The sequence below is a fragment of the Sciurus carolinensis genome, chromosome 9 (assembly GCF_902686445.1).
Source record: "Sciurus carolinensis chromosome 9, mSciCar1.2, whole genome shotgun sequence".
NCBI lineage: Eukaryota > Metazoa > Chordata > Mammalia > Rodentia > Sciuridae > Sciurus > Sciurus carolinensis.
The window spans coordinates 61,896,437-61,922,558 of NC_062221.1; the positions used below are offsets into that span (position 1 = coordinate 61,896,437).

A 26,122-nucleotide genomic window follows, 5' to 3' on the forward strand; every position below is an offset into this window, starting at 1 on the left:
ATGCCAAATAAACTCCTCTCAGCCTGGAATACAGGTCCTCTGTAGAGAACAAGAGAGAGGGGACCACACATAATTTCAATAGCATTTGTATAAATCTTTGTTGTACAAAATCAAGAAACAGGATTTTCTTTCTCACCAATTTTTACTCTGGAGAAAACAACTACTAAGGTGTGAGTTCTACATGGGACCCAAATCACTGAAGGCTGTGTGGCCAAGTCCAAACCCTGATAATAATGTTTTTGAAATTGAAGCACTTAACCATTCCTAATTTTAGTGACCCTTAACATGTATACAAAGTGTTAGACTTTATCCCTGGAAATCAAAATCGAATGCAAGCACAGCAACCACAGGCACATGAGATGTTTTCAAAGGGACCACCATGCATGTGCAAGAATCTGTTACACAGCCAAAGCTTGTTCCATGAACTCAGTCGGATGCTACCGCTATTTCCAATACAAATAACTTCCCCATAGTCTCTTTGAAATATTGTCTTACTTAGTAATCAAAATCTCAGATATAAAAATCTCAGGAATAAGCAGTAGAAAAAAGAATTACTCTGTAACCGTATATTTAACCCTATGAGGAATTTCCACAGCTGCATCATTTTACATTTTCACCAGCAAGATGTGAGCCTTGCAGTTTCTCTACATTCTAACCAGCATGTTTTAGTGTCATTTTTGTAAATATGTGGTTAATGCATGATCTAATAATCTTGCTTTTAGATATATGCCTAAGAGAAATAAAAAGTGTCCACACAAAAATTATAGATATATAATCATAGAATCATTGCTCATACTGTGCAAATACATACAGAAAATATGGTCTGTTCACATAATCTAATAATATCCATCTACAAGAAGGAGTGAATTACTGATTCATGACAATATGGAGAACTCTAGGAACATATGCTAAGTGGAAGAAGACAGACACAGGGCCACATGTTGTTTGATTATATTTAATATGCAATGTCCCAAATACAAAATCCAGAGGTGGAAAGGAATGGATGTCAAGGGCTAGTGCTGGCTGTGCTGCAGATAAATGGGTACTGACCACTTTTCTGGAGAGATGGAGATTTTCTGGGATTAGACAGTGATGTTTGCAAAACTTTGTGAATATACTAAAAAACCACTGAAATGTACACTTTTAAATGTGAATTTTAATGATATATTAATCATATCTCAATGAAAAAAAGAATGAAAGAATGTGACTACAGGTGAGGGAAGAGAATGACAGCACTGTGTATTCTTATCTAGCAACAAAGGACTTAACAATGAACTTGCGTGTTGGAAAATAGGCTTTTCTATGAACTTGGCTCTGCATTGCTAGAACAGAGTTTAATCACTCCAAATATAGGGATCAGAGTGGTAGAGATTCAATTTATAAAATGTATTACACTGTTTTGCATTACTATAATGAGATACCCGAGGTATGCTAACTTTAAAAGAAGTTCATTTAGCTCACACTTTTGGAGACCTGAAGTTTCAACAGTTTAACACTGGATCTAGTGACAGCACCATGGCAGATATGGAGAGCGAGAACATCAGTGCGAGAAAGAGCTCACCTCTCAAAACTGGTAGCCAGGGACAGACTGGGGTCCCAACCACTTCTGAGGCATGCGTCCAGTTGACCTAAGGAGTTCCACTATACTGCATCTCTTAAAGTTCCCACCACTTCCCAATATTGTCACCCTGGGGACAATATCTTCAACATATGAACTTCTGGTGGATACACATAGAACACAAAGTATAGAATAGGGTAACTTTAAGTTTCAATTTTTCTTCAAAGATTAGGGTAAAAGATATTTTAAAAAAAGTACTTAAAATTTGGTGCATATTTTACTAGTTTTCTTTTAAAACCAAATTCATCAAAATAATTCCAAAGCTTTTATTTCTAGATCTAATCTAATACTAACAAACACAGCACTACTATCCTTAGATGCTAAGAGACCTTGGGACATTTAAAGAATAAGTTCTGTGTATCAGATTTCAAACCTTATAATAGGAGTTGGAGAAAATATATGAGGCAAGGAATTTTGTATAAATGCATATATTGTCATATATGTTGAGAGCAATACAGCCTATTTATAATACACATCACAGAAATATGTAAATTTAGAGACAGATGTAAAGCTGCTTAGAGATGATTCGATGTGCTGCTTTTATTTAACAAGGTAACAGAAGCCTTTGATAATGAAATAATTGTTCCAAATATCACACTGAGTTAGAGGTAGATCCAGACATTGCCAGAATAATGGGCTCCTAGCTGCTGGCTCAGTAAACTCCCCCAGTGCCACACATTGTTCCGAATGCAAAGCCAAGCCTACTCTTGATGCTGAACTGTTGATGGGGGCAAGCCTTATTCATTATCTTAGGGAACTGTGTCAGCTGCACACAATTACTCTGTTGTCATTCACACATGAGAAAAATAACACTTTCGTTTAATAAATAATGAACTCCTAGGTTTCTGTTCAGCTCCGTAATTGTTTAACGCTCCCTGAAAACAGCAAAAGTCTAGGATATTGTACAAGGACTGAAGTCCTGGGGTCTGAGCCAGGAATAGCATTAGATAAGGAAATGGGAAATTCTATACAAAATATTCAGATCCTAATTGGAAATGAAAATCCAAGTGCAGTATCCCATTTAACATCATCCCAAAGGAACTATGTGAAGAATCAGGATTCAGGAATAAGGCAAATATTAACACATGGCCAGGGCCAGACATGCAGGACATGGCAGGAGGTTAGTGTAGGCACTTCTGTGGGCACAGGCAGCGTCTCTGGAAACTGGAAGGGAAGCCTCAAGGTTACTGAGCCAGCTAAGACAGTGACTCCCAGTGCAACCTTTACCATATGCTTGCAATTTTAATTTCAGTATGAAGTTGGCCATCCAAGAATTTACACTGTATTTGCTATTATTACTTTTTGTATAATGAGGTCTGAGCCCTAGACTTGGAGCAAGAAACTCAGTCAAGGTTTTGCTTCTGACTCCATACACACCTGTTGTGGGATTTAGGTAAGTGACTGGAACTCTAAATTTCACAATTTTCAACTGTAAAATGAGTTATTTTAAGGAAAACGAGTTGATAGATACAGAAGCACACTGTAAATTTTTAGGTTTTACAAAATTCCTAAATAATTATTACTGTTCAGTTTTCTTCATAGAGTAAGAAACGCAATCATGTAAAAAGACAGCTATTTCTGTGTCTTTGTAACACATGCTACTATTTGCTCCAGCAGCCAGAAACCTCCCCCCTTAACTGTCGCTAAAACAAGTACACATGCAAGGACATTTTTTAATGAAGTTATCTAAAGCTTTCAGCAAAGATGTGGGTCATCGCATACATTCTGAAGGTGTTGTGTGGTGACGATGTGAGTGTTTACAATGGTAACAAGTCCAATGCATAAGGGAGACAAGCAGGAGTGGAGCCACAGGTGGTCAAATTCTAGGCCATTTTGGTTCAGTGCATATGATAAAAAAACAAAGTAAAGAGAACAGTACACTAAGAAAGAATTTTTTTTTTCTATTTTGAAAAATCACCTTGCAACTCGTGAATTTTGTCTATTTCTATCATGCTGGGCTCCCAGTTCAACATAAACACCATAGCAAGGTTCACAGAAATACTTGTTGATGAAACAGAATCACCCTCTATGTGTACATCTTTTATGTATATACATGGCAAAAGCTAGGCTTATTTTTCCCAATATTTAATTTTCGATATTACCATTGTTCAATTTAAGCAACCTTAACTTCAGGGGAATATGAATGTTTCAAAGGTGTTCTGAAATTATTTTTGAATACTTACACTTTTAGTAGATTTTCACAATGGGATTTTGTTGCAGTAGTTTACAAACCATTATGTGACCAGTTCACATTCTAAACCCCTATCCACCCTAGCCTTGCCCTCAGAACTTAAGAACTTCTGCCTATTTCAATTCAGATGACAAAGGATTGCTGGAACACTACACCCCAAGTTATCACTCTAGACACCTTCCATCCTCTCCCAATCCATCTTATTCCAAATCACTATAAGTCTCCTTGATCCTCAATGTTTTAGCTCCACACTCCACTTTGATCCTCTCCCATGCTGAATCTTTTCCTGATTCTCCTCTCTACACAGGGACAACAGAGATCCTACATAGTTTCTGGCTTCTCAAAGTCTGCAGTAGCCCAGGATAAGTCCCTTCCTTCTAGGACAGAAAAATTGTGTGAGTATTGTCCTTCCACACACATTTAAATGGAGTGCTCATTCAGTTATAAACATCTTGAAGGACCAAGAGACAGAAATTTAGAGATATTAATGAATATGGATTAAATACTGGGCTTTTTCGAATTGACTACAGCACCATTATTTACATCACATGCCAACTCCCTGCTGAGGCCCCACTTCCTAACAAACCCCAAATTGAACTGCATTCTCAACGTTCTCCCTACCCCTCTACCAAATAGGAATGAGACTAATGGCCTTCCCAGGCACTTCAGGTTTAGTGAGCCCTCCCTCCTCAGCTTCTCAAAGTATTTGATATTTCTGTCTTGTATCAGATGGGTTTTTTTTTTTTTTTTTTGACTCCTACCATAGACACTGTGAACTTTGGTTCACAAGAAAATATTCTTTATCCACACTTTTTATGAAGCCTGACACCTTCAACACTCATTTTATTCTTGTTGAAATAAACAATGAGAATGTTAAAGTCACAGAAACAGCAAAGATTATGTGATAAAACAGAAGTGATTGACAGCATTGACTCAGTTTCTTTGGCTGTATAATCTTGAACACATCATTTAATAATGACAAAAACCTTTGGTTTCTTATGTAGAAAGTAGGGAAAGTAATTCTAATATTTAAAATGTGGTAAAGATTAAGTAAAATGATATGTATTACTTCTGAAAATCTTTGTCTTTTTTCAAAATAAAGTTTTCCCTCCATAATTCACTACAAGCTTTTTAATACCAATAACCATGATCCCTTCATAAGTTCTAAATAGGTTAAGTGTTTTTAAGATGAAAATATAATACTTATAAATCACATCATTTATTCAAGAAAGATATATTTTCCATTTTCTTACCAACTTATACCTACATTCTACTTATTCTTCTGTATTCTAGGGTCTTATTCAAGGTCCAAGAGTAATTGTTTTATTTAGTAATCATTTTCATATTTCTATAATAATATTTATATCAAGACATAAAATGAACAGAATATTAAAAAAAGGAACTGCTCACAACACATGGAGAAAACAGTAGATATTTTCTTGAAAAACCATATATATATTTATGTATATATATATGTGTGTATATATATATACATTGAAGTATGTTTACTACAGACTCAGGAGGTTGTAAAGATCAAATTACATAACACTTGTGAAAGCTCTTTGATAGTTAAAAAAATATGCAGTCTTTCGAGATTATTTATTTTACATGGAATACTTAAACATTATAACTTCAACAGACGACCTCTGTTTGAATCAAATCTTTGAAAGGTAAAGAATGCTGTGTGATTCAGTCACAACTCCTTTTGCTCCCCTAATTTTACTTGCAAAATGTACACCTTCCAAACTCAGGAAGAGGTACAGGATTTGAATAGCCCTGGAGAGTGAATGTAGTTAAATAGTAGTCACAGCTTAGCTACATCCTGGTCTTTGCAGATCCCCATTTCCTCCTCCCTGCTCTGGCTGTGACGATCCTTGGGATGAATGTGCAATGAAAGAATGAGCACACCAACAAAGCCCTGGTCCCTTTGTAGTAACTCAAACATTAACAAACACCTCTCATTTTAAACCCTTCAGAATCGATATCCTTTGTTCTTGGAAACCTCTGCAATCTTTATTTCATCCAGTCACTGCCAAAGTGTGACTACCTCAGAGGAACCACCCCTGTCCAGCTTTCATAAGCAAACATTTTTTCCATCAATTTCTACCTTCTATCTTGTTTTTATTTTTCTTCATAACTCAACATTGCCTGACATTATAGTACACAGGAACATGTTTAAGCTTCATAAAGGCAGGATCCATGATTTTAATATTTCCCCCTATTCTCAGCACATCTTGGAATGAAAATAACAACAACAACAACCACCAACTCCAACAAAATAATTTGTGGGAAAAAAAAACAAAAAACAAAAAACAAATCTTGAGGCCTGGAAGTCTGGAATCATACTCTGTGTCTCTTAAGTTGTCTTCAAGTTTGGAGGGACACTTTTCTTCTTAGGTTTTCAATTTCCCCCAAATGTGAAAGATAACCATTTGTTGAACTAAGTAATCTCCAATATACCTTTTGTCTTAAATCTCCTATAGCTCTGTCATCATATTAAATATTTCAATTTCTTGAGAGTAAAGATTCCATATTAAATATTGTTATTTCAAAAATTATACCTACCAAAGAAATGTAAGCAATAGATTCTTTAAAAAACAAACAGAGAAAAATGAAATTGGAGAAAACAGACGTTGCTGTCATATGAGTAATTATGGTTAATGATTCTCTGGTGGCATGTAAAAATTACTGATTTTCAGACATATACCAGGTAAAAAGGGTTCTCTAGTTTTGATTTATTTTCCTTTCTGATTAAACTCCCAAATATGAACTCTTCTGTTGTTTTTTGTTTTGTTACTGTTTTTGTTTGTTGAGCTCTGATCTTGCTATTTATCAGGCCAGCATTGAATCAGGCATGGGAGGACACATTTTCTGGGTATGGAGATAGCCCCCAGGTTACAGAAGGAGTCTGGGTTTTATAGTTTCACTGGAGACTGTGGATGTGGAGTTTTGACAGTCAGGGGCTAGTTATGCAGGTTAAAACTTTAACATAGGAGGGTAGTGGTAGAAAGGTTGAAACACATATTATCTGGGGAGCTAATAGTCCAGATCCTGAGGGGTGAGTACACAAATCTTGCCCACTGTTTCACTTTCTCTGGGATTCACTGTTTCCCAGAGTTTCCATATTTGCTGTGCCTCCATTTAGGACTAATTTGCCATGGGGGAAGGTCAAAGTTCAGGGCCCAGCATTCAGTATTTGCCTCCTTCCTTCAAGATGCATTGGGGTTGGGAAGAGGTAAACGTTTGCTTCTGGTGGAGATGCTGGGGATGAACCTGGGGAGAGATGAAATTTGCTTTATCCCCTCAGGGCCCATTGTTGTTGGGAAAGGGTGTACTAGGAGAGGTTTCCTGTTTGGCCAATTTCCCTTCCCTCATCCCGAGCCACACTGTCCCTCCATTTTTCTTGGGAAGTTGTCTTGTAGGAATATAATTTTCCATAACCCTTCAGGCTTAAGAGATTCTCCCTACCCAGCATCCCAATAACTGGGACTACAGGTATGTTTATCACCATGCCCAGCTATTCACTGTTTTTAGTGTATAACCATCTTCCCTGTTTGCTGTGCAACCTCATTTACTGATTGGGTTGTATTAAGGAAGAAAAAGAAAAATTGATGATTCTTGCAAAATCACTTACGTTCAGCAATTCCAAAGTAGATAATTCCTTGGGTTAAAACCTTTGACTGTTTGGTTGTGAAGTTTCTGGTTTTCTAACTTCATTAATGGCCTTTAGATGCACAGAACTTGAAAATCCCAGGTATATTAGCAGCAGCTTTGTTAACTGTGTTGTCAGACATGACGATATTAAATCAAGTGAGAGAACTATTGTTTTCCCTCCTGACAAGAGGCAAAGAAAATGCTAAATTACATTATCTCAAATGAATAGTTTAAAAAAAAACTGTGGTTGCTTTGGCTAGAACAAGTCTAATTTTGTAACTTTAAAAAAAAAAAAAACTGCAGACATGGAAACCTTTGTCTATACACTTTAGAGATAATTTTTACTGGAAAATTACTGAGAGCTAATTCCTTTAAAAATAAAGGTTCTTTGTTAACACATTCTTTGCAGTATCTGACAAGACAGCAAGGTAAATTTATATCATCAAAAAACAATGCAACCTGTGGTTACTGGAAATTAATTTTGGAGGCTTTTTGACCTTGGAAAAGTTAGTCAACTTCTATAAAACTCTGTTGAATCTTCTGTAGGCTAAAGTTACTTATGCCTTCACTGAAAGGTTGTGATCATTAAATGAGACAAGAATGGTATATTAGGTATATTACTTACTTTACTCTTGGTTAAAAGTTTTAGGCAATAACTGATATAACAAATGAGAATGGGTTAGCAAGAGCAGCAGGCTGAGAAAGGTCACTTTACTTGTGGAGTCCAAAGGTGTCCTAAGCAAGTCTTAACTGTTGACAGGCTAATCAAGGTTACTTTGCTCCCTTCTCAATTTGGCCATCTATTTATAGACCACACAGAGAAATCTGATCATTCCTCTTTTTCTGGAATATGTTGCTGCCATCAGAGATGAATGATGTGACTGTCAGGTTCTTATCACCTCCTAAAGAGACATTACATACTGCATGGATATTGATTTAGTCTCTAGCAAGAAGCCTGCAAGCATGCAAGTGAGGTGGGTTGGGAAGTGGGAGAATGTCTGTGGGTAGAGGGAAGTGTCCTTAGCACTCACTGTTATCATCAAAATTATTTCCATGGGGTTGTGGTTTGTAGCCTAGTGGTGGAGTGCTTGCCTAGGATGAGGGCACTGGGTTCAAAACACATAAATAAAATAAAGTTATTGTGTCTATCTACAGCTAAAAAGATTTTTAAAAATTTTTTCCCAGAAGTTTTCACATTTTAGAGGCAATGCATCCACAGTAGAGATTGGGGAAACAGTGCAATTCTCCATGGAAACCAACATTAGTTCTTGCAAAAGGAGCATGTGCACAATATGTAACTAGTGTGTCACTAATTAAATATGAATATCAAGGCAAGTACGTTGAATGTTCCCAACTTGTTCATGAAAGAGGATGAGTACTTTGGGGGCTCAGCCCTGTTTTCCTTTCCTAGGAAAAGGATGAAACAAGAATACTGTCTAATTCCCATATTTCAGTTTAAACATTGCTCTGTACCTCGGAAAGTCATTTTGCTACTCTAAAGAATCCCAGAAATTGCCAACCAAGACAAAAAAAAATGTTTTAACATGAAACAACCCAAATTTTAAAACTATAATGGTCAACTTCCATGAAATTAGAAAAACTGATACCAATCATAATTTCCTGATGTAAAAGCACTTACAAAACTAGGCAAGCCAGGCATGGTGGCACACGCCTGTAATCCCAGGGATTCAGGAGGCTAAGGCAAGCGGATCAAGAGTTCAAAGCCAGCTTCAGTAAAAGCGAAGCACTAAGCAATTCAGTGAGATCCTGTCTTTAAATAAAATACAAAGTAGGGCTGGGAATGTGACTTAGTGGTTGAGTGCCTCTGAGTTCAATCCCTGGGACCCCCCAACAAACAAACAAACAAACAAAAAACTACAAAATGTAGACTCTGAAGCTGAACTTTACTCATTCAGGCTCAAACAACAAGCAAAAGCCTCATGACTACAAGGATAGTTCATAAGATCACCTGATTCCATATAAGGAAATGGCACTTTCTCATGTAAAAATTACTAAATGCAGATCAATTAAGATCTTAAGTAAGCAATCCCCTCAAATGGACAAGATGAATGAAGGAAGGAATGAGGCTACCTGGTTGCTCACCCCCATCCTCTATATCCTGAGGATTAGGTCGCCAGAATAAACTTACACCTCAATATGAGGAATATATATTAAAAACCAACCAAACCAAAACTCATCCAGATTTGAGCTTTACATGCTTCATTTTTTAAATTTTTCATGACTTGAATCAACCTCAAGACCCAGTGGGCCCCCAAATTTCTCTTTCAGTGCTATCTGAATTTTTAATCAGAGCTGGAGTGAACCTTGTGAGCTTCCCAACACAGTGACAATTCACTTATGAAAATCTAATACAGTTTTTTTTGTGGAGGAGTGTGATATGTTATTTTAGGCTTGGCATGTAACTATGTCTGCTAAATAGAAAGGACTCCAAAATTTGGTTGTGTTACTTGCTTTGCTTGTTAGGTTTAAATTACACTTCCCATTTAAACATATTCTTCCTGGAAGTGACTGCAACGCTCAGTGACTGAAACAGCTCTCAGTGAGGAACTGCCATAATCCTCAATGAGTGAGAAATGTGGGCTGGGATTCACCAGGACTGCAGAGCACCCATGATGCAGGATGACTGTGACGTCACCACGAGGTACGGCAGACACCACAAGTCCTTTTCATTAATCTGGAGGGAAGTAAGATTTAAAGAAAAAATAGCAAAGCAATCTGGGCAAGTGCAGGAACCCAGCAGGTGAGAAGAGTCCAAGACCTGACATTATATCCCAAAGAGTGCAATAAACCCACATCTCACAGGTGTGTTCTGCTCAGGCTCAATCAAGCCTGTGCATACTGTGACACTAGCCACCTTCATTTCAACAGCCTAAAGCGTAATCTGCCAGACAAACCGTTCTGATGGAACTGAAAAGCTAGAGCTGTTTTTTTTTAATCATTATTTTTTATCTTTGCTGCAATGTTTCTTGCTGTGATGATGAGTCCTCAATCACGGATTCAAAGTAAACATGATCACCACAAAAGAGGAATGGAGAGATAGGGGCTTGGTTCACTTTATGCTTTTTCTCCGAAGTCCTAGGTTATGGAATATCATTTACCGCTATTGTATTTGGACATACTATCGTCCAGAGGACGAGATCATAGGCACATTTGTTTAATTTCATAAAGTGTACTAAAACGCTTAGAAGTTCTTAAAGTTCTGTCCTTAGGGTGACCATCGTATCCATAAAATTTAGGTCTGCAAGTAATGTAGTCTGATTCTCCATTCCACAGATGAGGAAGGCCAGGTTGAGCAGGGGGAAGACAGGATGCAATCAAGATCATGTACCTAGATAATAGCAGAATCAGGATTCAAATGCTGCCCCTAGTCCAGGGATTTTCCCCATCTCATCCCATCTGGGTGCTTTGGTTATGATTTATGCCCTTTCACATATTAAGAATGGCCATCTAAAATAGGCTTGAACTCATAATTCTGCATATTTTCCATTAATTGAATGACTGACCAATATACTTCAATTAATATAATTGCTGTTGTCACTTGTTTATTACAGTGAGCACACTTTGTTTTAAGTCATTTTGGTTATAGGAAGTGAGTAATTTGTCTTATGATTCCATAAATTAAACATTAGTAACGTAACTGAAAACACCAGGCAGAAAGAGATGATTCTTTTTTATATAAACAAGGTAAAAACGGAGTAAGCTTGATGGATGATCTTAATTGGGAATGATGAATGGAGAAGACATTGGATTTTTCAAAATGGAACTGGCAGTTGTGAACAGAGAAAATACTGGATGAAAGGACAGGGCCAGACCCATCCAACTGTGAAATTTAATCATATTACTACCCAATGGTCCTATTAATACACATCTTGAATTTGATTCACTTGTGACTCGATCTTGGAGGAATTTTCTCTAGCAAACTTAAAGTTGGCAAGTCTCTTACTCAAAGCCTATACAGGGTCCTTCTCAGACCCTAATAAAATTGGTAGATGGGTGAAATGATTCTCTAACAATGAACATTTTATCTACCTATCTTTCTATTCATATAGCTTTTGGTTACAAATACATAAAAGATTCAGACCTGTATGGATAATCCATATTCTGTTTCTCTTCTTCAGGTTGCAAAATCACCTCCTATATATGCATCCATATTAAAAGGTTATTTGATATGCACCTTCAACCTCTCACAGATGATTATAACTTATATATGTGTTTCATTCATTGTTGCTGCTGCTGGGCTTTTACAGGTGGCACAGACTTATACTGCAAATTCCAAATCTCACTTATTCTTAAACACCTACTTCAAATTCAACCCTCTTCATTCAGTCTTCTCTTTCCTCTTCTGATCTCCACAACAACCATGTACCTGTGACTCTATTAAGACAATAATCCATTTATATACATACTATATATTTTTTGCAATTGTGACCTTACTAAGTAAAACTTATTTGAGGTCAGGGTCTTTTGCTCATTTCTCCTTAAGGCCTGTATAGTGAGAATGAGTAAATGGTCACCCATTGCACCTACTGCAATGGCTGGAATAGTCTTGGTAATGGCTCATCATGTCTAGTACGAGTAACTCCCAGTCCTATGCTTCCTTTGAATCAATGCAGTAAGCAAAAATTAGAATTTAGCCTATTTGCATTTTCTTTATTCTTACCTCAAGTATTTTTTAAATTGAAACTTAAAATGTACAGCTTTTAGGTATAAATAGTCTATAGTCTAAAAAGAAATAATCTTTTATTTTTTCAAAAAACATTTACTCATTGGTGAAAGAGAAACATTAAAAAAACAAACAGAAAACAGAAGCATACTTTTTCTAGAGCCCTACATTATCACAGAAAAACAGGTGTGAGTCAACATCCTCTTCACATTCCATGTCAGCTTACAAAAGATAAGCATTTCATGTTGGGTGTCTAAAAGAGATACTATTTCTTTCTTGAATTGGGAACCAATTATGTAGAAATACAAATATATTTTAACTTGGTAAAAGTCATTAACATGTGTTATATATTAGCATATAAATGGTATTCTGGGCCTTGAAGAATATAAGGAGAATACTAATGCTTCCTTTCTGATATGAACACCTAGAGAATTACATGTGAATCATTTAACACTAAATCCATTGTGTTGATATGCCAAAATGTCAGGTTCGTGTCTGCATACCTTATCCCCTGGTATAAAAATGTTTCTATATACTATTTGATAAATATTCACTGGCATGGACTTGACTTATTTGTATTTATGGTTCTGCACATAGAAAGAAGATTATTCAGTACATTTTTTAAAATATATTTCAGTAAAGCCATTTTTGGGGAAAAAAAATGAAGAAACAATTCCTCTTCAGATTACTGATTACAAAACCTATCAGTTTAATTTCTTTTAAATTTCATTTTGTGGAATGCTATTTTATGAAAGGGATCTGGGCTCATTTTCTGTTTTAATTTTCATTCCCTCTATTAAAATATGAAATATGATAAAATATTGTATTAATTGTTTCCAAAACAATTGTAAAGTTATTCCTTAATATGAATCGTGTCTCCTGTTAACCTTAAATTCTTTTATCTGCCTATGATCTTCATTTTCAGAATTTGGTGTTCAAATGTTGATAAACAACTCGTATTTAACTTAGATTCCAGTAAAATGTGCCAACTTGCACAAATATAGGCTTTGTTCTTTTCAGATGTTTTGCAGCTTAGGATTTTAAAACATTTTTTCCTTAGTATTTAATGGATCAGTAGAGATGGTGCTAAAAGGAATCGTGGAATTTTTTTAAACTGGACCCCATCATTTTATAGAAAGGAAGACCAATCTCAATACTGAGTCTGTTCTCTTAATTTGAAGCCAAGTGGCAAAGTGTCACAGTATCTTACCAATTTAGCTTGTGTTCAGTATGAATAAAATCTGACCATTTTCCCTAATAGAATCAGCATGCAAATTTCTAGCATTCAACTTTTGAAAAGCTGTATTTAAAACGACTGTGTGGGTGAGCAGGACAATATGTGAAGGAGATACGATGCTAGACTCGGCAAGTTTTAGTTTCTGACACATATAGTCAGGTATTTTTGAGCAAATCAAAAATTTATATAGTATTCTTGTAATTTCTCATAAATAGATCAATGAAACTATAAACAAGCATATAAACATATGCCTGTATTCTACAATTTCATATATTTTAGAAATATTTTTAGTTGTAGACCAACACAATACCTTTATTTTATTTATTCATTTTTATATGGAACTCAGAACCTCACAAATGCTAGGGTAACACTCAACCACTGAGCCACAACCCCAACCCAATTCCATATATTTCTATACAAAAGTTGGTTGTAGAGAGGCCAGCCACTCTAAGAATAGAAAGAGAAGTTTACAAAAGAGTATATTTGGCATTTAACTCCTGAGTAGTCACTGAAAGCATTACATAATTCAGGTAGATGTCTAGCTGACATGTAAATTCTGCCCATGTCCTATTTGGTTAATGGTATAGAAATTGATAAACAGCCCTTGAGTTTAAAGAATTCACAATTATGAGGTATACATGGAGTGATAAAGTTTCCTTCTTGACTTAGGACCAGGATCAAAAGGGGGTGTATCTGTGTAAAATCTTAGCAGGCAGAAAATGAGGAAAGGGAAGGAAAAGGAAGATTAGCTAGTCTCATCAGCAATAAGAAGGCATCTGTGGTTATGACATCAAGGAAATGAAGAGTATCAGAGACCTGAATCAGGGAATGGAAATGGAAAGGTCGGTGGGGCTTGGGAGGTGTAGACATTCCTATTCCAGTCTCTGGAGTTTGGGAGGCATTCCTGTGAGGCTGAGAGCCAGGGAAGTTTCCTGAAGGCATTGATTTATCCATATAATGGATTATTATCCAATAATCAAGATTTTAATAAATTAATAATCATGTGATTCTTTGTATTAAATCTAAAGTTCAGAGTCACTAGTGAGGTAGCCTAGCCTACAAGGTGGTCCAGTGACAAGAATTCCAAGCACAGGGCTTTCATGCTCCGGGCTCCACATTACTCAGAACATTTAGAAGAAAGTTATTCTGATCTTTCCTAAAGTTGGTGTGAGATTACAGACAGAAGTAAGTTCATGTTCTTCTCTTTCAAATTTGTTTTTCTAAGGTGGTACTTAACTTCCAAAGAGAGATGCTACCACTAGATGGAGCGGTAGTGACTTGGTTCCTACAGGCTTCAGTTGTCACCAAGAAAGGGAGAGTTATGGGTCCCGTGATTTCTGTTTCTATTTCTTTTTATTTTTCTTTCAGCAATGTAGTGCACAGTTAAGAAACGAGCTTCAAAAATAAGCCCTTGGAAATAATTGCATGGTACATGAGACTTAAAATATATTTTCTGAGTAGAAAGAAACAGGAAGACTCAAGGCTTTGATATTAAGCATTAGGTTTTACTTCTACCTTTGCCATTTGTTAGTTGGGTGAAAACCAGTAAGTTTCTTCATTCCTCTGTTTAATTACATTTAAAACTCGAATCATCATGCTTATTTCACAAACTTTGCAGAAAATAAATAAAGCCATGTGGCACAATGTGCTTTAAAAAGATTGTTGATAGGCATCCAGTTATGACCCATTAATTATGATTGATTTAACCCCAATGATTTCTTCAAGTTAATAAAATATCACAAAGAAATATGACCTACAAATTCTCTTTGAAAGTTTGAAGTTCAGATAACATTGTATAGTCATTCCACCTCAATTAGCTGGAGTTTTATCACCTAGGTCCCCACCTAGCATTTGGGCTTATGAACAGGATTTAGAAGAGACTCACCTAGGACTTTGCTGCATTCATGTCCAAGAAGCCCTTGGAAGAGTTTTACACAGGTCAACAGCCTGCAGGCTTTCTGAGTCTTGGTGTTGTGAAATCTCCTGCCCTGTTAGAGCTATCTGAAAAGGGCCTTTTGATTCTCCTTGATTTCTCTGTTTGACTTTCTACTTCACTTCCCATACTTAAAGGGATCAATAGAGAAAGAAAACATGTATTAGATAATCTCTACAGGAGCTAACCTTCTCTTCTGTCACAATAGGCATATTTTTCAGTTCCAGAGTGTGAGAGAAATTTGACCTGTCTAAAGAGGAATTATCAAACCATTGAATTAATTCATTTGTCTATGAGTTAGATTTCAAAGTGTAATTCGACCAGCTTCTCTCTCTGCCTTCTGTTATGGGCTGAATTGTGTCCCCAATCCCAATAAAAAAAAATTATATGTTCAAACCTGAACCCCCAATACTGAGAAGGTGACTATTTGGAAATAAGGTCTATAAAGATGTGATTATATTAAATGAGGCTCTTAGAGTAGATCTTGAGCCAATCTGACTAATGTCCTTTTAAGAAGAGGAAATGTGGACACACAGAGGCATGGGGTTGCTCATGCACAGAGGCAGGAACCTAGGAAGAGGCAGCCAAGTCAAGGTGAGAGGACTCAGGGAAAGTCAGCCCTCCTAGCACCTTGATTTGGGCTTCCAAGATCTCCAGAACTGTTGGAAAGTAAGTTTCTGTTTTTAAACCACATCATCTGTAGTACTTTGTGATGGCAGCAAGTAGGGTATGTTGACTCTTTTGTATATCAAAGTCAGGAGTAAGCGGGGAGTAGGGGATGACTAGGAAACACAGGTCAAGGAGGACCTTCCCTCTTTTTTCTTTTGAATGTGAACAAGGACAAGTTGAATAAAAGCATGAGCATACTTGAGGTATGTAAGTTTATGAGAGTTAAAGAAAGGGGCTAATTGTTTTTAAAAAGTCTTGAGAAAGATGAAGATGTTATTTGAAATTGTGTTGGCTGGACTTTGTATATTAAGCCATACGTTTCTCCAGGATCAAAAACAATGGTCAAATCCTTATAGCTATTACACAAATAAAAGGCCTTTTGGTAATGAGCAAAGGTCTTTTACAATGTTGTATCTTGTATAAAAGCTTTATGTTTCAAAAATTCCCATATGCATCAAAAACTATTTCAAAGGTAAGTGATTATTCATTAAAAATATTTTTGAAGCAACCCCAATTTAGGAGAAAATTTAAACCTTAACAGAACTACAATATTCTTTTCACATTAATCAACTTTATGCTGATTACTAGAATCTGACAAACTCTAATCCCAACTCTCATTTTAAGATAGTCTTCATAAATTCTAGGTTGATATCTCAATGTGAAAATCCTTAAAATGATAATGTTACAGAAAATGCAAAATTTAAAGTACCATTCTTTATGTAAAGGATTATCATTTATATCCATTTTAAGAAAAAAAAAATGATGACCTCTTCCAAAGCAAATTTCTGTCCATCTCTTTAGGCTATTATAAAAAGGGAGCCAAAAGAGAAAGGAATAACATGCTCTGTGTAACTGGACAGGATATAGTAAGGACACCCAAGTCCTGGAGGAACTTCTTTTCCATCAATACTTGTAGTACTGGTGACTACCCTGACATAATTCAGACAGGTATTTTCATAAGTAAAGCAAAGGCATTCTAGGGAGACAGTGAAAGATCAGTGGTGACCAGGAGCTAGGGGGAGGGTAGGATGAACAAGCAGTGAACAGGGTCTTCAGGGCAGTGGAAATACTGTGTATGATTCTATTATGGTGGATGAATGTCATGATATATTTACCCAAACCCAAAAGATGTACAACAGCAAGAGTGAACCCTAAAGTAAGCTGTGAACTTTGGGTGATGAAGATGTGTCTGACATGTAGGGTCACTGATTGTAACTGACGTGCCACTGGCAGGGGATGACGAGAGGTTGTGAATTTCTGGGCAGGGAATGTTCGAGAACTCTCTGTACCTTTCTCTCAATTTCTCTGTGAACCAAAAACTATAATAGAATAAATTGTTTTAAAAATTAATAAATTGCAGGCAAATGGATGAAACTGGAGAATATCATGCTAAGTGAGATAAGCCAATCTCAAAAAACCAATGGACGAATGATATCGCTAATAAGTGGATGATGACACATAATGGGGGGTGGGAGGGGTTAGTGTTAGGGTTAGAGTTAGGGTTAGGGAGGGGGCAAGAATGGAGGAAGGAAGGACTGTATAGAGGGAAAAGGGGGGTGGGAGGAGTGGGGGGGGAAGGGAAAAAACAACAGAATGAATCAAACAACATTACCCTATGTAAATTTATGATTACACAAATGGTATGCCTTTACGCCATGTACAGAGAAACAACTTGTATCCCATTTGTTTACAATAAAAAAAAAGATAACTATAGACATTTCAAAAAAAATTAATAAAGCTCTAAAAGAAGAGCAGTGATACAGAGAAATATACAAACAGTGTGGGAAAAATTTTCCTAAAAAATAAGACAATCATATTAAATAATGTTTAAGGTTCACTTTCTTCTGTGCTTGTCACGTGGGCATAGGGTCACACTGGATACCTATTTAGCATATTAAATATGAAAAGCGGTGTGATCAGAAGCTCTGGCATAAACTTTCAGGACAATCTGGTGATGTGATGCTTCAACCTCATGTGATAAAAAACAAAAACAAAAACAACAAAAAAAACTGCTTACTTGCCAATGAGGAGCAACCATGGTTAGAGCTGGAAGTCTTGGTTTCTAAAGCTTTACTTGGTACAGAAAAGAATCAGATGAGTACTAGTTTCGTGATTTTCTTACAAGGTGACCAAAGTGGAACTACTGAACTATTTATTGATAATAATCTTTTTGGTAGAAAGGAAAATTTTCTGTCTCTTCCTCTCTTTTACACACACATACACACACACACACACACACACACACACACGCTATACTTCCCTGAACAGAAGCAGTAAATACATATTTTTAAAAGTCAAGACATAAGAAAGATCTCATTTATGAGGTTTTTAGTATAACTAGCAATGATTTTTTTTCCCCTCTCCACACTTAAATTATGCATTTATGTTCTGGAATCATTAAATCATAGTATTTCAGAACATAAAGGGCAGAATATTTAATTTTACAAAGAAATATGCTCTGAGGGGGGAAATTATTTCCTTGTGGATCATTTTTCAAAATGAAAGAAAGCATCTTTAGTTTTATATTACTGAATTAAGTGCAGTTCAACAATTATGTGTGGATACCTGTAGTTATTTTTTATTCACATCGGTATATTCATAGTATGTCACTGGTAAAAGGAGAATTGAGATGCTTGTCACTTTAAATTGGAAGCATTTTGTATCATAGAATGCCAACTAAAATGGAATTAATGACAATATAGCTATCATTTAAATAGCAATGTCAGGGCACTTTCAGCACCCACACTGAGTGGGGTTATGTTGGATTTTATTGTTGGAATTGTGATCTTGGGAGTACACAGGGCAGGGTGAGATTTGATCCAGATAAACCAGATTTAGTCTTGACGATCTCAGTTCCCAAGATTCACAATGTGTAGGGACCACAGGTTTCTCAAGTGTCACATGTATTCTTAAATATCCTAAATATTTCTGTCATTCCCCCAATATGGTTTGGCTTGTCTCATGGTCTCGCTTGCCTTGCACTACATATGTTCTGGATTGGCAACCTCCCCTTTAAAATGTGATTCCAAGAAACGAATTGCTATTTTTAGCTACAGTATGAGCTGAGCTGTGAAGAGAACAACTTCAGCCCTTATGCCTTGGGTTGGATATTGCCACCACCATCACTGTCCTGGGCTCTGATATGACCACACAGCACACTCATGAAGGGAGCAGGTTTGCTTCTGAAGGTAAAAAGGGACCCACTCTCCAACCTTGATTCAGATTTTATTTCCTTCTAAGCAGGTTTCCATCATCAACTTTATCAGTAGTCCTAGCATATATAATTCTTTCATTTGACACTGTTACCAAGTATGCCTCTTTTGTTGAAGATGGATGATAAGGATTATCTTGATTAAAGTCCAATGATACTTCAATAATAAACTTCATACCCTATGTCACCTTCCATTTCAACACAACTGGGTCAAAATTATCACTGCACTTTTCTTGGGAGGAGTCCCTAATCCATATTTGAACATGATTAAATATGGGAAAAGGACAATTTTCTTCCTTCCTCCTTCCCTACTAGACATTTTCATTCCAAATATTATAATTTGTACATGTTGCATCAGCCTGACTCCCTGGAGTATTACTGGCCTATTATATAAAATAATTGCCTTTGGCTTACTCTCATGGGCCTGAGTTTGTCTGTCAGTAAACGGCATTTGTCTTTCTCAAGTTCTCTTTCTACTCAATGGTACATGCAGTGATATGCATGTACACGCAGTATGTGGAAAAAAGAAAAACAGTATTTTCCAGTCAGGATAGTCCCCATGCCTCCTACCTTACATGACACTGTATTTTTTAAAATGCATGGCTTTCTATTAATTCAATAAGCTGATTTACATGAAGCAGAAATCCATTCAAATAGAACTTTATAAAATGTATAACAATAGATTTAGCTCTTTATGATCATCTTGCAGCCAGACCAAATTGCCTAAATTTGTTCTTCAGAAATGTTCTGAGCCTTTCCTGTTGTTTCTCTACTGTCCAAGGGTCCTCTTTAGACTCACCAATGGGGCAACATGCTCATGGTGTTCACAAAAGGAAGGGAGACGATGAACTTTTTAAGAAGTCTTTGTGGATCCTGAATGCCACCTATGAAGCTAGGTTTTAATTTTCAATTTCAACTCTCATAATATCAAAATGTTTGCTGTCAACAGACTTCATAATTTCATACCTTTGGTACAAATTTTGAATAGAAGCGTGACATAGTAATGCACACCTATAATCCCGGTGTTTCAGGTGCCTAAGGCAGGAGGATTGCAAGTTCAAAGCCAGTCTTAACAACTTAGTGAGGCCCCAAAAAACTTACCAAGACCCTGTCCCTAAATAAAAAGTAAAGAAGGCTGGGAATATGGCTCAGTCCTTAAGCTCCCCTGGGTTCAATCTCCTGGGTACCAAAACAAACAAACAAACAAAACAACAACAACAAAAATTGAATAGAAGACTCCAATTGTAGTCCAGAACAATGCATCCATTCCAAAGACAAAATGCTGACCAATTATTTGCATCATAATAAAAAGATGTGCTAAATAAATTAATCACATAAATAAGACTAGGAAAAAATGTTCAACACTTTCAAGTCCAAAATATTTTCAAGCACTTAATTAGAAGTGAAATGATCACTGATGTCATTAGGGAATAAATAGACTTTAAAAGTGAGAACAGATTATTTCATTACTTTATTTACTTATGATTTATTCTCTAACCTTTCACCTCAGTAAAAACAAAATTGCAGTGAGAATGAAAACCACTCAGCAAACGGAAAAGAAGAAAACAAATTGAAATCAGTATAATGCTCACTAAATTTAGTAAAAGTTGAGATGTTACTTTACCTCTCCTGACCTCACGTACATCATCTGTATAATGGGGTGAGAGAAGAGAGGGGACAAGGTCATCTCTAGTATCTGTTGTAAGCATAAGAGCCTCTGTGTGTAAATGGACTGCTAAAGATATTGGAAAGGAAGAGAGTGGAAATTAAAATATGGAAGATAAAATAGAAATTCAGAAAGATAAGTTCTTTAAATCTGATGCTTTCCAAATTCTGGAGGTTTATAATTACCTGTATTATCACCCAACTGGTTAGACATATAAATAAGTGAGGAACATTTTGGGAAATCCTAACTATTATAATGAAGATGTAAATATGATCAATGTGTTAGTGTCTACTGTCAAAGATAAATTCCATGTTTTATTCAATCATTCTCTGGGCATATCCATTACCCATACTCATTACCTTTTAAGGTAATTTCTTCATTATTTCGCTTATGTAAGTTTTTCATTCTGGAAAATTTTACAGGTGTGCTTTTTAAAAATAAATTATAATCAACTTAAGTAATAAGCTAAATGAGCTGGTCTCAACACAGTTTCAGCTAAAATATGTCCAAGATAGGCCAACAAATGAATTGAAGTTAGTATGGATGATAACTAAAATTGCAAATGTTGAGATGCTACTTCACATCTCCTGGCCTTACTTACTTTACCTGCAAAATGGGACAACAAAAGAAAAGGAATGAGATAATCTCTGAGATTTTGTCTTGTTGTAAGAGCTTACAAGTTTTAAACAGAATGCTAACATGATTAGAAAGGAAAACTACAGAGTGAGTGTACCTAATTTATGTTCCTGTCAAATTATGTTCTTGTCATCCAACCAACTATTCATTCAAGGATAACAATTCATATGAAAAATTTAACAGATTAAATAGCCTCATATTTGAGGGTTCTTACCTTTTCGAGGGGGAAGGGGGTAATTAGGACAAAGAAATAGTAATTTCTACAAATACCAAGTATAGGCTGCCTTCCCTTTAGAAGCATGCCAATAAATTTAGAAAGCCACCTAATGAGTGATTATTTGAGAGCCAAGGGATGAGCTTTAGGAATAAAGGAGAGCTATTTGATCATCTGAGAAAAACTAAATCTTGTAAATGGCTATTAAAAGAAGCAATAAACAATATTCGTTGTCAATCTGGAAAGGCAACGATAAAAGATGGTCCAGCTGTTTTTGAGGTCTAACTGCTCTCTGCAAACAATGGAGATGAAAGTAATTATAGCATGTACTCTTATGTCAGGAAAGCTCAAAAATAAAAACTCAAAATCTATATGGAATAAAGGGTATTTTCTTGCTTGATGACCAGAGTGATTCATGTGTCAAAGGCCAATCATATATATGTACTTTCTCAGGGATTATGGAGTCAATTTCTTAGAGATGAAAGGTTTGTTTCCTGACTCTAGTAAACAGAGTTGTGTTAAAGAGATGAATCAAAAGGCAATGGAAATTACTCAAGTTTGAGAACAGAAAGATATTAAAGACTTCCTGAAAATGAATCAAACAGGAATGAAAAACTCTCTGCATAGTTTTTCTTCTTCAGTTTGATCCAGAAAAACATCAGATCCATAAGACAACATGATATATATTAATTAAGAAAGAAATTTCAACAGAGAAGATCAAATATATTCCCACATTATTTTCCTTTTATATATGCGTTAGTTACTGGAGCAATTATGAAAGCCTCACGAATGTAGATTTCAGTGTCAATGAGTGTTTGGGGGGTCGGCTTAACCTATCAGTAGTAATATGCTAGGTGATTTCAGAAAAGAAATGGGGGTAGAAGGAACATACCACCAAGCATAGTTGTCTCTTTTAGGTCTGTGCTCCTTAAGTTTCTTGCTGCCAAAAAGTGGCTTCATCTTAACATAATTATGTAGAAGAAAAGTAGCAGAATCCTATCAGAACCAAAAGAACCAGGCCTTTGTTTAGATAAAACAAGTGAGCAACTATGTAAGTTCTTTTAAGGATTGGTTAAAATATCTTGTTTTTGAGAGCCAGGTGAAGAAGCTAATAAATGCATCCAAAATTTTCATAATGAAGACTATAACCTTGGAAGACCCCAGACAAACCATCTGTTAATTTTGAAAGGTCATTTAGACAAGGGCGATTGGTGAATATTTGTTTACCAACTTATGTAGCTAACATTTGGATTCTGAAGAAATGAGATAAACATTACCTAGGATTCAAGGTACCTATTTATGCTTTTAAACACAAGTAAATTCCATTGCTGTCTTGATTGATCCTGTTATCACTATTCTGTTGCACAGAGTCAGGTTTTGACACATAGGAAATGACAAATAAATTTCACTGTATGAATGTGTGGATGGAAATGGAAAACAATAACTGAAATGAAAATATGGTGGAGTGGGGTAAGGAACAAAGTTGTAAAGGAAAGTGCAAGAATGCACCAACTCTACAGATTTTTAAATTTTATTTTTATGCATTCAAATAACACTTGCCTTAAAAAAATGCAAAGTCTATGTCTACTATTTCTCTTGATGCTCACCACAATTCTCTGGAGTAAGCCCAGAGACCAAGGCTTAGACAACTGATATAGCTAAACTCAAGCAACACACCTAGTCAACTGTACAGCTAAACCCAGAACACAATCTTAAATTCATCCCTCTATGCAAACCACCAACATCAACCCATAACTAGGGAAACTCTATTAGCAAAGGAACTCATTAAAATCATGTTTACATTTTTATTAACTTAAAATCATATTTATTTAACTAGATGTCTCATTAGCTTATTGGAGTCATTACTGCCTGTCAGTCAGAGAGAGCAAATGAATGAGTATCCTTCACAACACCAGAACAAGCAGGATGGTAATTAATGACTTTGCTAATAACAGCTCCGTGTTCATGCACACTGATTTTCAGATATGGAATGTGCACTTAGAACCTCTGAGGAACAGTATTACTCTCTTCTACTTATCAAGAACACATCTACTGACAGTTATTACCAATACTCTTTAAAAGGTTGCATTCCTAATAATCTCTTACATATAGATGTCACTTCAGTGTTGGCTACCTAAATGGTTTTGAATGATTTATACTGCCAAGGTTTTGCATTTCTCACATTCAGACAATAAAAGTAGATACACCAAAGTCACTTTCTACACGTGTCTCAGATGGAGGAGACATCTGAGCTGGGCTCCTGAAAGAAAAGCTAAATATCTGATAGGAAGCTCAGATGTAGAGAGGATACAAGATGAAGCAGGAGAAGAACAGAGAGATTGTGAAGGTGGCACCGTGCCCAAGGAAAGAGATTGGCTTGTGGCTCTAGGCTCTAATGGAAATGTGAAAGGAAGGACCTACTTAGAGTTTTGATGTCACACTTTGGAATTCATGAGGACTTTTGTCTATGGGTAGCAAATACCCATATATTTAAAACCATACATAACTGCTGAAGAATTTGGTCTCCATTTGTGTTTGGTGTTAGACACCATGTGCCTGTTCTAATTAATGTATTAATGTGGGCAAAGACACTGTTTTTGCTGCAATAAGCACTTTTAGTTTTCATAAAACCCTGAGCAAAATGCTAATTTGGTTTCTTCTTCTCCATTTTTTTTTTCTTATGGTGCTAGAGTTTGAACCCAGGGCCTCACACAAGTTAGGAAGGTATTCTTCTACCAGTGAAATACAACCTGTCTGGGAAATTTTAATTTTCTTGTTGTCAATGGATTTTTTTTTTTGATTGGAAGGAAAAATCAAGTCAATATTTTATCTCATATCCAGGAAGTAGCTAAAAGACAGATTTTTGGAATATGATAATGGGAGGTACATAATTCTGCTTATGTGAATTTGTGACACAAGGCTCTTCATGCTACAGGCTCTATCATAAACAAGTTGGGGGTATTAACAATGACCAATTCACTAGCTTGGAGGAATACAAGGGATGATGTATATGACAAGGCTTTGGAAGTTAAAAAGTGCTATGATATGATAGCAGCTATCTATGTGAAGCTAATCAACAAAGACTGAAAAAGAAGGCTAAGTACTTATGATTATATTTACCTTTTATATTTCCAGTGCTTCCTCTGTCAATAGAGAAAAGTGGAAAAGAAAACCTGCTAAATGGTGCTTGATGGTGAAAATGTGATACTAAAACATTTTCTTGATTCAGCTAGTGTAAAAAATGCAGTCCATGTTTCGGAGGAAAAAGACTAGTCAAGGCAATTGTTTGGATCTTTTAGAAAACCAATGTATTTAAAAACCCTACACATTAATGGGAGTCTCTGTGTGTATGTATACATGTGCACTACATAATATGAATGTTTTCCTGTAGTCTAGATGACTGATACAATTAATTGAGGATTTGTTTCCCTAATAAGTTGATGCTTTCATATGCATTTGTCCTGTTTTTCATCTTGACCTACATTAATTATCTTTCTAAACAAGATCTTCTCTAGTTAAAAGTAATTAGAATTATGTGAAATTGACTAATAAGGTACAACTTCATTTTCATTCATTTGCACACAGCTTTATTGAAAAGTACCGACAAAATTATGATTTGGAAGACCACATGAAACACTTATATAAATGTCACATTTTGATATGTCTAAGGAAACATGAGGTCTTTGAAATAGCTAAAGGAATTCTAATGAGTGAGTCTGCTTACATTCTTACATGTGATTTCAATCCTAGAATTTTCTTGGGCCTTCTTGACTGTATTTGATATCATTTCTAAGAAATAAAAGCCGGGGTTTCATATAGCCAAAAAAAAAGAAAAAAAGAAAATTAGTCAAAATTAGTCATCTTAGTTGATCAATACAGCTAAACAGTCAAAAACTAAAAACAGTCAATTAAACAGTTAAAAATTAATTATTTATGATTATAGATCCAAATTATCAAACAGATGAAAACTTTTATTCCATTTTCTTGAGTCAGTCAAGGTTCACCCAAAGGCAAATTGGGAAAAAAAAAATTGAAAAGATATCCACTCATCTGTGTCAACCCTGGCTCATCTTTTAGCTCCACACTGGGCAGATCTGACTATAGATGGAAGAGAATTCTATTGTCCTTATCACAGAACAAATAAGAGTCTCAGCACACAAAGCCATCTAAGAGAACTTCCTAAATGATAAAAGCAGTCTGTTTCTGTACAGTCTAGTACTGTAGCCACAAACCACATGCAACTACTAAGCTCCTAACTGAGTAACTAAATTTTAATTTGAAGTAACCATGTGGATCTAGGTCTGGGGTCTATCATGTTGGGCAATGCTGCTTTATGGTGTAGTCACACTTTCCTGGACCTGGAATTGTGAAGCGCCATGCCACAATGAGAGAAATAAACTACCCTGAAG

General features: G+C 35.9%; 1 protein-coding gene across 3 annotated transcripts in view; it reads right to left on the reverse strand.

Annotated features, from left to right (window-relative positions):
• The window catches only part of Fgf12 (fibroblast growth factor 12), a 540,917-nt gene that overhangs the window by 22,668 nt on the left and 492,127 nt on the right, over nt 1-26,122 (reverse strand). The window lies entirely within an intron of this gene.